At 33.3% G+C, this 7,062-nt stretch overlaps 1 long non-coding RNA gene across 3 annotated transcripts; it reads right to left on the bottom strand.

Moving 5' to 3' along the window:
* Positions 1-230: 230 nt before the first annotated feature.
* LOC109214332 lies at positions 231-5,702 on the bottom strand. 3 transcript variants are annotated; one of them, XR_002066158.1, is made up of 7 exons: positions 5,596-5,702; positions 3,482-3,542; positions 2,797-2,856; positions 1,936-2,071; positions 1,616-1,680; positions 662-771; positions 231-544 (listed from the first exon to the last, which is right to left on the bottom strand). It is a non-coding gene; the product is annotated as an uncharacterized LOC109214332 (long non-coding RNA). The 3 variants fall into 3 exon arrangements; XR_002066160.1 differs by having other exon boundaries at positions 231-496; positions 5,596-5,701; XR_002066159.1 differs by having other exon boundaries at positions 1,936-2,053; positions 5,596-5,700.
* Between the last annotated feature and the right edge of the window lie 1,360 nt (positions 5,703-7,062).

Genomic DNA, 7,062 nt, shown 5'->3' with positions numbered 1-7,062 from the left:
TTTTCATCTAGGCTAGTTTAATTTCCAAGCTTTCAACAAATATTTCCTATGTAATTAATATCTTTATCCTGCAACTTCAATTTAATTGTAGTAGTATTTAATTTATTACCCTCTAAAAGAAATCAATAAGGAAAATCAAGGAATAGGGATTAGGGAATGGGCACATGAAAAGATTCTTTTTTATTCAAAACTAGGCGGGGATGGCCTGTGCTGGCACGGGCCCAATATTTGCTGGTATGAAAATATAATTGAATACAAACATCAAGGTACTACATATATTCCATTTTGTTTATCAATTGAATATAACAACTCCCCTTATTAAGAGTTGAAAATACGTGATCTATTTGCATGCACTTCGAACAATAGTTGATCTATAGTGGTAATATTCACATACATATTATATTTACAAATCTCAAGTATCTGATACAGGCAAAAGGTGATGATGCATTTATGCAACCAGCATGTTATCGGCAAGCACCATAGCACCATTGTTGCTCTGACAAAAAGTCGATACATGTCATGATTGTTGGTTAGCGTCTGGTTCCTTTATGTGAAAACAGGAAAAGTATATATATGAAAATAGTAGAGACAGAGAGAGAGAGTGAGAGAGAGAGAGAGAGAGAGCAGTGAAGATGGATTAGTTGATTGTAATTTGACATACCTTTTAGAGCATTGTCTGTCCTACACAATTCCTATGCAATCCTGTCTTTCCTTCCGTATAGCTTTCAGAAAAGGCAGTAGTTTTAAATATAGCATGCTTCAAAAAAGCTCCTGCGTGAAAAAAAGTTCATGAATACACAAATACTCCTCACGGTTGAATATGAATTAGTTAGGAATTAGCTGCTAGATTGGTTTACAAAAGACAACCGTGAATTTTTTTTGAGAAGACTGAATACTTCAAAACCTCCAATCAACAAATATAATATCTTTAGAAGTAAGATGAAGAACCATAACCCATGGTAAAAGTGTTAGTGTTTAATTACAGCAAGAAGAGAAACATGAACATCAAAGAGAACATAAAAATCCTCACTCTTGCTCATATTAAGAACTATATTTAGAACCTCGTCTTTTTTGTTTCTACTAATAAGCAAAAAAATTATTATATAACGAATGGATGTAATAAGAACAAACTAATTCAATTTGGTTTCTTTACATACTTATAGGGGACACAAAATTCCGCAACTGTATTTTGATGAACTTAAATAAGAAAATTAATACTGCTTCATAATACCTTCTATAAGTATTCTAAACCTATATATTTTCCCCCAAGTCAGAGGAATGCACAACTTTATATTGTTGAAAGCAATCCTAGTCTAATACTCCTCAATAACCCAAAAAAAAAAAAAACCTGATAGTTCAACAACCATAAGCTAACTAATAAGAGATGCACGCAAAAAAGGGGTAATGCTTGATTTGATCAAGTTGGAGATTGGAAAAATAAATTGAATATGCTAAAGCAAATTGCCAGACAGAGAGTGAATGTTAATTAAAAAGAAGCAACTCAATGCAATCATGTAGAGAAGTTATCAGGAGGATTCGACAAAGAAGAAGATAAGAAAGTATCATACCCAAAGGAAAATATGAGAAGTCAAAGGTAAGGCCAAGAAACACATACCATTTTTCAAGTTTGCCATAGATCGGTGAATAGTCGTCAATAATTTTGTGATCTTGCTAGAAAATCTGCATTGCAAGAACCAGAAGTAAATATGGTGCAATAAAACAGGGAAAAAAGTTATAAGAACGAAGAATTAATTAGTGTAGAGAAACTAAACCCCAAAAAAAATTAGCAGAACTACTCACAGCTAGAAGGCAAGAGAATCAAAGAGGCTGCTGAAGATTTTTGATTTTGAGCCATAGAAGCAAAATAGAAAAGAACAAGTACGTGGCTATTCATTTCTAGGTTAAAAGACGTGTACAATCATGTTTTAATGTTACCTTCATTTGTTTAAAGATTGTAGAAAATCCTGTAATTGATTACTCTTTGCATCTTCTAGTAGCTCAATGAGACTTTTGTTTCCACCTACTCGAGTTTCATTAAGTGGATAATTTCCACCTGCAAAGATAAGATGATCTGGTACATATTTGAGTTGTCAAAAAACAATTGTTTAATAATTATCAACTTCTCTTTGCAGGCATTAGGAAAACAATCACATATGACCATGCAAGTCCTGATAATACAACGATAAGTAGAAGAATACTTTACTGCATAGGCTTCTCAAATCTGCAACATAAAAATATTTTACATATAGAGATGAAGCTGCAAACTTCAGTAAAGGATCAGACAACTCTTATCATGCTTGTAGTTCAAGGTGAACTCATTATCACCTTAGATAAACACTCCACAAAATTTGATTTGTTACTCTTTTTAATTTCCTCGTCATTTATGTCTCTTCTGACTTCATATCTATGTTGATGTGTTACTGAACTAATAATAACTTTAGATATTCTTTTTCACAAGAACAATCTTGTATTTTCTTCAGTTTAAGATATTTAAAACTCTCTAAGCTTGTTTATTAAATAGGAGTTAGAGGTTGTTATCAACTTGACGTTTTACCCAGTAAAACGCAGGGAAGTTTCTTTACCTTTTCAATTAAGGTGAATCAATTTCTAAATGCCAATTTTTAACAGCAAACTACATGAAAGAAAGACTAACACCTTTTAAATAAATAGCAACGTCACATCAGGCTCTTGCTAAACACTTTTTTGCACAGATTATATCAAGTTTTAGCCATCATATTGGAAGAATATACTTTTTAAAAGGTAATCTGCATTCCTTAGGGGAAAAGTTTTACTCACCGAAGTCGAAAATGTTGAGTAGACACAAGAACATGCAATTATCACAATGTAGAGTATAACCTGATACAAAGAAGATGAAACAAAACATAACAGTAGAACCATCAGTAACATACAGGCGCAACAAAGATGTTGGAGAAAGGCTGTAAATTAAGAAGAAAAGCAAGCAATCCATTGAAATCTGATTAGGAGAAAATGACTAAATTTATTTCAGCTCATTCTCATAACAGAAAAGCATTAACGATTAGGCTGTAAACATATCCCCAATTCAAATTTTGTCGGGCAAATGAATTCCAAGGGTTAGACCTTTCCACCAAGACAATCCACTAAAAAATTCAACATGCGGCTCAAAGGACTGAACGATCGAAAGAAGTTAAATAAACAATTATGAAAAATAAAAAAAGAGCACCTCAATCTTTCCGAGAAAATCGTAACCAATCACTCTACATATAAAAATTTGTAGTTATCCCATCCACCTTCAAAGCCTAACATAAAAACTGGTCGTACCATCAAATAGGGCACACGAATTAAGGGAAAATAGCAGTAAATTTGACATAGCTGGTACAAAATCCACAATATATTTTCAACATTGTCTAATACTTATATATGTGTGTTATAATTTTTTAAAAGAGGTCAAACAAAAACGTACAATATTTAAAAATAAATGACGAGAGATTGGAAAATTTACCTTCCGGTTCGAGTGCCACTGAATAACAGAGGTAGAAAACAACCGCAACGGATCGCAAGAACTGCAATAATAAAGAAGATAAATTGAAAAACTGCATGCCTCCACAAAATGGAATTAAGAATATGAGTATGATTATCTCCATACGAAACTTGATACAAAATAGACAATCAATTGACGGGTTACTTTGTGCACCAAAAGAAAACACTGATGAGCTAAAAGAATGATTTAATATCATCATCTCAGTAACTATAAATGAAGTTCATAAGAGGAAAATCCTCCCAAAGTCCTCTATCAAAAAAATCCTTTCACGATTCTCTGGCGTGCATCCTAGCATGAAGTTTTTTCGCAAAAAACTTAAGCTCATTTAGGACTTATATTCTACACTATGAAAACAAAACAGTAGCAAATGCTGAATAATGAGGATTTTTTTTATCAAGGAATAAATTCATTAACAATGGAGAAAACCCTCTCGTATAGAAGAAGTATACTAAAATGTAGATAATCTGCAAAAATAAATGGTTCTCTGCAAAAGACACCCATTCTTTAATATAAATAGGGACCTTACTGCTGCACTGGAAAAGATATCAAAGATAAGAGAATGTTCTTCAAATGTAGAAAATCAAGTTCACTTCCTTCAAACAATATCTTATTTCTCTCTCACTCGGTACAACTTACATTAAATCCAAGTAACATAGGAGATCCTCCTCTTACTCAAATTTTCGGCAGTTACAATCGCTCTAGCCACCAACCATACGGAAAAACACACCTCTGTAGGTACCCTTGGGATCCAAACTAAGAATTGGGGGAAGACTAATTGATCTCTAGCGAGCAACTTAAGAATTTTGGGAAGAATAATTTGATCTCTCGTGAGCAACTTACTGTAATAAGACTTTTTTATATGAAGTAAAATGGTGAATACTATTATAAGAATTCACTCGGAAGCGATCATCATTCCTTAAGTCCCATCTCCAAGAATCCAAACTCTCTAATGAAATGGTTTGTTTGTCAATCATTTTAAGAAGACTCTGAAATTCCTCTAACTCCCAATTCCTCCTAAAATGAAGATCCCAAATGACATTCCATGCTTCCGTGGTACTACTATTTTAAAAGTTACTACACCTCCCTCTTTCCTTGTTCTGTTGTTTGTCTCTCATTTCAGAAGGTTGAGCAATAATGTAAATCTGAAATAGGGCAACGTTAAACAGATTTTTATCTCTAAAATACAAATGCCAACCAAATCAAGAGTGGAGGTGAAGCTTCGTAGTACAGATCAGCGAAGTAAAAAGTCAACTTTGCCTGAAATTCAAAAATTGTTTGTCTAGACTAAATTTAATTTCATTACCACAGGTGTCATTTTATTTCATTTAATTTGTTAGTATATTGAGTATCAAAATAAGAACCTTCAGTTGGAATCATTTCTCTGCATCTTCACTATTACATGGTCACAATGGTGTAGTGTGGGATTTAAATATACAACTTTCTTATTAACTTTGAAATACAATATTATTACAATAGTATTCAACAAAGGCTAACGTATTGGGAGTATACTTCTACATTTTAGGGACATGCATTTTAGACTATAGGAGACTAATATCTGGATACCTCCTAAAAACTTCACAAAAACAGACTGAATCTTAAAAGAACTTGCAGGAGGTAGTCCAGACATGTGCAAATAGCAAAGTGAAAGACGGAGAGGTCAGTAAAATTTGTCCAGCAAAGAGTTAAACTAAAATATATGCAAGTCTACCTCGTGAACTTATTTACAGTGTCTATTTTCGGTGCATCTCTGTCACCTTTCACCAGCGGTTACAAACAGCGAGGATGAATTTAAAACAAAAAAGAAGAAGAAACAGATAGAAAACAATAAAATTTCCCAAATTCATCCATCAAAACCCCAGCTCGAGAATTTCCGATTCTTCTGTGGGTTAATTGATTTAGTTCAAGAGATTTGAGAGAGAAAGTAGAAAAATTCAGCACAAATCACAGGTACAAACACAACTCACAGAGAATGGATTAAAAGCTAGAAACTAAGGAGTAAAGCTGATACAGAGCAATAATCGAGCAAAATAACATTGAATCAAATTCAAATCTGAAATTCAGAAAGAAATTTTTACCTGATTTCGAACTCGTCTTGGCTCTGGAGCGTTTCTCTGATGGTTTTTCTTGTGTCTGCTTTGCCAAGGAATACATACATTGAAAGAGAAAAAAGATACATGTGGTAATAGGAAAAAACGTACACGTATATCTGGGAAGAGCACAAAAGGCACGTATGTAGCTACTGAGAAATGACTGAAAGGCCCTCAGACTTTTTAAAAAAGAGATCCAAGCAGACATGTCGAAAAACTTTCTCTTCTAAAGAAGAGAAAATAACAAACTCCTGTTATCCATACCTTCCCTTTGATCTTGATTTAGAATCAACCCTCACGTCACTTTGTCACAAAAATGGCACACACCGTGCACTTTAATTTCACTAGGCTAGCGTTTGGCCATAAATCCCAAATTTATTTTGAAAAATTTGATTTAGGTGAAGTTTGGTTTGAAGATGAAAATATGTTTGGACATACATTTTCAAAACATATTTTCCAACTTTATTTTGGAAAAACATGTATATAATTCCCAAGTTGCTGAATTTTGGTCCAAAATCAACTCAATAGCTGACTTTGGGATTTGAAATTTTGGATTTGGGATTTGGCCAAAATATGAGCAAAATTTATGGCCAAACATGAGTTTTGAAAATAAATCCCAAATTTATTTTGGGAAAACTCATGGCCAAATGGGGCCTAGATTTTTCCATTATTTGCACATATTTCACTCATACTCTAAGGCCCCGTTTGGCCATACATTTTGACAACGTTATTCCAAATCTTTTGTGAAAACATTATTTGTTCATAGATTAATGATCTATTTTCGACAAAATTTTGAAATTATTTTTCAAGTTCCCAAAATCTACCTAGATTTTGGGTGAAACTTGTTCTCCCACTCACAAAACTTCAAATTTTTTTCAAATAAAATGCATGTCCAAACATAATTTCAACTTCCAAAAATTATTTTTCAAAATTACTTCAAAAATTATTTTTTTAAGTTTCAACTAAATCTATGTCCAAACGCTAGCTAAGCACTTTCCAGGGAATTTCAGGAGGCCCCACTTCCTTTATTCCTTCACACATATTATTAGCCCGTTCGGCCAAACTGCAAAAATCAGCTTATTTTGAGAAGTGTTTTTTTCAAAAGTGCTTTTCTCAAAAGTACTTTTGGTGAGAAGCAGTTTGTGCTTGGCTAATTAGTTTGAAAAGCACTTCTAAGCAACAACTAGTGTTTGGCCAAGCTTTAAAAAACTGCTTCTAAGTGTATTTTTCTCAAAAGTGCTTCTCAAAAAAGTGCTTTTGGAGAGAAGTTACTTTTTTCTGCTTCTCCAAAACTGCTTCTGCTTCTCCTCAAAAGTACTTTTTTTCCTTCCAGAAGCTTGGCCAAACACCTCAATTTTTGGCCATAAATACTTTTGGCCAAAAAAAAGCACCTTTGGCGAAAAATAAGCTTGGCCAAACAGGCTATATATCAACACTCACCACACACAAAAAGAA

The sequence above is a fragment of the Nicotiana attenuata genome, unplaced genomic scaffold (assembly GCF_001879085.1).
Source record: "Nicotiana attenuata strain UT unplaced genomic scaffold, NIATTr2, whole genome shotgun sequence".
Taxonomy (NCBI): Eukaryota; Viridiplantae; Streptophyta; class Magnoliopsida; order Solanales; family Solanaceae; genus Nicotiana; species Nicotiana attenuata.
The sequence above is the reverse complement of the archived record's forward strand: the minus strand, read 5'-3'. Positions and strand labels throughout refer to the sequence as shown.